Source organism: Artemia franciscana, chromosome 18, assembly GCF_032884065.1.
Source record: "Artemia franciscana chromosome 18, ASM3288406v1, whole genome shotgun sequence".
NCBI lineage: Eukaryota > Metazoa > Arthropoda > Branchiopoda > Anostraca > Artemiidae > Artemia > Artemia franciscana.
Genome location: NC_088880.1, coordinates 37,216,640 through 37,222,469, shown reverse-complemented (window position 1 = coordinate 37,222,469; position 5,830 = coordinate 37,216,640).

The window sequence follows — 5,830 nt, the reverse complement described above, 5'->3', positions numbered from 1 at the left end:
GATGCAGCTAAGCAGTATTCCTTGTAACTTATGTCAGCAGCAAAAACAACATGGGGTTTAAAACCACTGGCCTTAAGCAAATTATATAAAGATGTCATTGAAAGTACTATACTATACGCTGCGCCTGTATGGGTAGTAGCCGTAAAGAAAAAAAAATATTCAAAATGTACTAAGATCCGTACAAAAATGTCAATGATTGCCATTTCAAAAGGTCTCCGATGTACGAAAACAGATACAGTGAAAGTTGTCGCTGAATGTTTTCCTCTCGATCAACGTCCAATTGAAGTATCTTTGAGCAGATGCCATAAAAAAGATAGACCAAATTATTAGCCAAGTCAAGAAAACAGGCATTCTGGCATTTGTTTCAGGTCAGATATGCATAGTAATTTTATAGATGAAGAAGCATTATTATTATTTACAAGTTGTGAAAATACAAGTGACCAAATTATTAACTTTGATAGGAAAAAATTACATAATATGATTTTAACTCGATGGTTTTCAACCTTCAAAATTGCAACCAAGCCGTGGACAAAACACTTTCTTAAAACACTCAATGATTTTAAAGCAGCGGCAAAGATAACCCCATATTTTAAGCTTACGCAAGTGTCATTCTTGATTAAATTCATTTTTATATAAAATTAAGAAAATAGATTTGCCTTTATGTGTCTGTGGTAAAGAAGAAACTATGGATCATGTCATTTCTGATTGTCCCTTGTACATACCAGCTAGATTTTCATTAGAAGTAAATTTAGGTTTTTATAGCGTAAGCTTCACATTGGATCTAAACTTGGTGTGGCATATGAAAGATGTACGTCGTTTATTCATGAATTTTATTAACAAAATTGGTCGCCTAGATTTTTAGAATCGAGGAATTTAGAACTCATTAGTACGTTTCCTGTATTTTATATGTATGTGTGGTAAATGAATTATGTTGCTTTCATCTTCTTTTTAAAAAAAATTTTCCAGTGTTTAGCTTTAGAATAGAAAGTGAAATACTTTTTGTAAGTCGAATCACTAAATAAATTCGCTCATTCAAGTTATGTTGGAAAGAGTCCAGAGTCAAACGCGCAGATGTCAAACAGTTCTTGGTAATGAAAAGTAGTAAGGAGCCACCCGGCTCAATAGTAACCAAAACTAAAAAACGGAATTTTTATACCAATAGCTACATCAAAAGAATCGCATTTTAATGCTGGTTTAAATATATAAGTTTCATCAAGTTTATTCTTACCCATTAAAAGTCATGAGCCTGAGAAAATTTGGCTTGTTTTAGAAAATAGGGGAGAACAACCCCTAAAAGTCAATGAATCTTAACGAAAATCACACCATCAGATTCAGCGTATCAGAGAACCCTTTTGTAAAAGTTTCAAGATCCTATCTACAAAAATGTGGAATTTTGTATTTTTTGCCAGAAGGCAGATCGCGGATGCGTGTTTATTTGTTTTTTTTCCCAGGGCTGATCGTATTGACTCAGTGGTCCTAGAATCTTGCGAGACGGCTCATTCTAACGGAAATGAAAAGTTCTAGTGCCCTTTTTAAGTGACCAAAAAAATTGGAGGGCACCTAGGTAATTATTTTCCCAAAGTCACCGGATCAAAATTCTGAGATAGCCATTTTATTCAGCGTAGTCGAAAAACCTTATAACTATGTCTTAGGGGACGACTTATTCCCCCATAGTTCCCGTGGGAGGGGCTACAAGTTACAAACTTTGGCCAGTGCTTACATATAGTAATGGTTATTTGGAAGTGTACAGACGTTTTCGGGGGGATTTTTAGGTGGAGGGGGGTGGGTTGAGAAGAGGGGGATATATTGGAGGAACTTTCCCTGGAGGAATATATCATGGGGGAGGAAAATTTTCATGAAGGGAGCGCAGGATTTTCTAGCATTATTTAAAAAGAGCAATGAAAAAACTCCTCCAAAGAGAGCGGATCCAGTAAGGTTATCTCAATCACGTATCGAAGACATTTGCTTATTCTACCCACCAAATTTCATCCCGATATCTCCACTCTAAGCATTCTCCAAAATTTCCGGTTTTCCCCTCCAATTCCCACTGATGTCAACAGATATGGTTGGGATTTGAAATAAGAGCTTAGAGACATGATTTCCTTCTAAATTTCAAATTTCATTAAGATTCGGTCACCTTTTCTTAAATTAAAAATACCTAAATTTTTCTAATTTTTCCAAATAAACACCCCCAAGCTCCCCCAGAGAGAATGGACCCGTTCCAACTATGTCAATCACGTATCTATAACTTGTTCTTATTCTTTCCATCAAGTTTCATCTCGATCTCTCCACTCTAAGCGTTTTCCGAGATTTCCAGTTTCCAAGATTTCTGTTTCTCCCTCTCCAGCCCCCTGTGTCTCCAGATCCGATTTGAATTGAAAATTGAGCATCTGAGATATAAGCTCCTTTTATATATCAAGTTTCATTAAGAACCTATCACCCATTCGTAAGATAAAGATACATCAATTTTCACGTTTTCCAAGAACTCTGGTTTCCCCCTCTAACCCCCCCCCCCCCAATATCAATATTCTAAATAACAAATTTCATTAAGATCTGATCACCCATTCGTAAGTTACAAATATTTCATTTTTTCTAATTTTTCCGAATTACTCCCTCCCCTCCGAACTCTAACAAAGAGAAGACCCGGTCCTATTATATCAGTCACGTATCTTGGACTTGTTTTTATTCTTCCCACCAAGTTTTATCCTGATGTCTCCGTTTTAAGTGTTTTCCAAGATTTCCCCCCCCCCAACTCCCCCTCCCAATGACGCTGGATCCGGTCGGGATTTAAAACGAGAGATCTGAGTTACGAGGTGCTTCTAGTAATAAAATTTGATTAAGGTCCCATTACACCTTCGTAAGTTAAAATACCTCATTTTTCCTATTTTTTCAGAATTAACCCCCCCCCCCGACTCCCCCAAATAGAGCGGTTCTGTTCCGGTTATGTCAATCACGTATCTAAGACTTCTGCTGATTTTCCATACCAAGTTTCATCCTGATCCCTCCGCTAAGATTTCAGGTTATCCCCTCCAACTCCCCCCAATGTCACCGGATCTGATCGGGATTTAAAATAAAAGCTCTCGGACACGATATCCTTCCAAAGATCAAATTTCATTAAGATCCAATTATCCGTTCGTAAGTTAAAAATACTTAATTTTTTCTTCTTTTTTTTTAATTAACCGGTCCCCACTCCCCCCCCCCCCAGATCGTCAAATCGGGAAGAAGACTATTTCTAATATATCCCATAGCCATATCCCCTCTAGATCCCGCGGCATGATATACAGGAAACATAATCAAACAAATCTACAAGCCAAAAATTGGGGTGATTGATTTGAGATCTCATATAGACATCTAGAGTGGTAAAACATTAACTGATTATAGTTTGACTCTTTCTCTCAAATCTATTTTTTAAAACTGTAAAAACTTTAGCGTAAAGAGCAGTGTGTTGAGGAGGGAACAGTTCCTTTCATATAAGTACCAAATTTTGAGATAGCCATTTTATTCAGCATAGTTGAAAGGCAGAATTTGTATGCCTTTAGGGATAACACGACCCCCAATAGCCCCTGGGGAAGGGTCTACGCTATAAAATTTGCCGATTGGTCACGTACAGTATTTGTTATTGGGAAGTATGCATACATTTTCGGGTAAGAAGCGAATTTTCTCCAGAGGATTTTTCCACATGGAGAATGTTCCATAGGGAGGGAAGTTTCCAGGCGGTGAATTTTATACTGGGAAATTTGCCAGAATTTCAATGCGAAATTCTTCTTATGTCTTGCTTTCACTTTGTCGACTCATTTTTACACGAAGAGATGTTAATGGTAATTGTTTGGGGTAAATTTTCACCAGTTTTGAATTGTCTAAGGAATATGTCCATGGGGAGGATTTTTCCGTAGAGGTGGAGCCAGACTTCCTGGCATTATTTTAATAAAAAATCAGAAATTAAATAAGAAAAAAGTTTTTTCGCCTGAAATTATGGAGCAACATTAAAATTTAAAACGAACAAAAATTATTAGGTATTTTAAGGGGGTAGCCCCCTCCTAAGCACCAAGCTCTATATACTAAAGTGTATATTTGGTCCCAATTCTTTCGAAACGATTCCTGAAACACAAGGTTCTTTAATTAGAACAGTAAGAAGCTGTTTTAAAAGTACTCGAAAACTTTAGTGTAAAGAACGCTGTAAAAACATTTACAGCACTACCTCCCGACTCAAATGTAAACAAAAAGAACCAAATTGAAGAGAAAAATTGGATCAAAATGGGCAGTTCCCCAGCCCCAGTGCCCCCTAAGCCAAGGCTCCCGGAGTACCTGCCATAGTTGCCCGCCCTCCTCCACCTAGGAACGGTTTTTGATGGGGTAGAGTAGAGTGGAGGTGCCTTCAAATGTCTTAATTAGGCTAAAGCTTTTCTGCATATTATAAAGTATGAATTATTCTCTTAACACTTTTCCTTTTCAATCATAACAGCCCCATTTGAAGGTTAGCCTTATATCTTCATTTATCATTCTAAACAATTTTTAGATAGCCTAGTATAATTTATTCCATGTCATTTAGAGGGGAATAAATTCTCACAAAAATAAAATTTAACCATAAAAAAAAAAAATAATGTTCCTTTTATTTTTCCTTGTGGAGAGAATCAAATCTAGTGTTACCAATATAAGTCCTTTCACTATGAATCAAACCTGATCTTATTCCTATTTAAATACTGCATAGAAAATAAACAACACAGAAACTTAAATTTAAAAAATTCAAATCTTTCCACTTTGACTGACTCATTCAAAATGTGTGAATCAACATGATTGATCACAGCAATAAATGAATTTATTGCCAGGAACTGAATAAAAAAGGCAAGAATCCGACGCACAACTGTCTTCATACACCAAGCATGTCTAACCTGTTTATTTGTATCAATAAAAAATTGAAAGCGTGCTTCCACAATAGAGAATACCTTTCAAGGCGAGTCTATTAACTTTTCCCCTGCAAATTCTAAAAGTCATCTGGAAAATCATGTTATTGCCAATGGTGCTAATCACGTATTGTAAAATTTCACTAGGGTGCTCGGGAGCTTTTAAATCAGCTAAAAAACTGTAAGATATATATATATATATATATATATAAATATATATATATATATATATATATATATATATATATATATATATATATATATCCTCTGTTGAATCTTTTCAAGATACGAAAAACAATGCCCCTTATATCCAGAGAAAAATTGACAAAAAAAAATTATCCTCTTTTTTACGGTTGTACTAACCCCTTTTCAAGTTCACAATATTTTTTTTATATTATGGCCTATAAGATATGGCCCAAAATATACGTACGTTTTTTTAAAATATCTTTATCGTTTTCATAAAATGACGGTGCATTCCTTTGCCCTTTTGTATATATGGAAGAATTTATAAGCCTTGTATATGTTATTCTGCTTTTGTTTTTGCTTCAGATTAAAAATTTGGCCCAGGCTAGCTTTTGAGTTATCTTAAAATAAATTTTATCTTACTGTTTGCATTTGATGGCGTTTGCATTTGCTTAAATGTTCTTTTTAATAAAAGGAAAAATGTTTAATATTTGAAAATTTGAACCGTAAGAAAAGTTACATTATTCAGCTCTAACTGATCGACTACCTGTAAATCAGGATATACGTAATAAAATATTAAAATTGTTATTAATTTAACAAACTTAGTTTATGTCTCCTTTAAACTTCTATCAGCAAAACGAAATTTCTTTTGCCAAATGAACAATTTTCCTGACTGAATGACAAAAAGCAATTTTCTACGAACTATTATACCAATTGTCTTATAATATAGTTTTATTGGGCGTCGT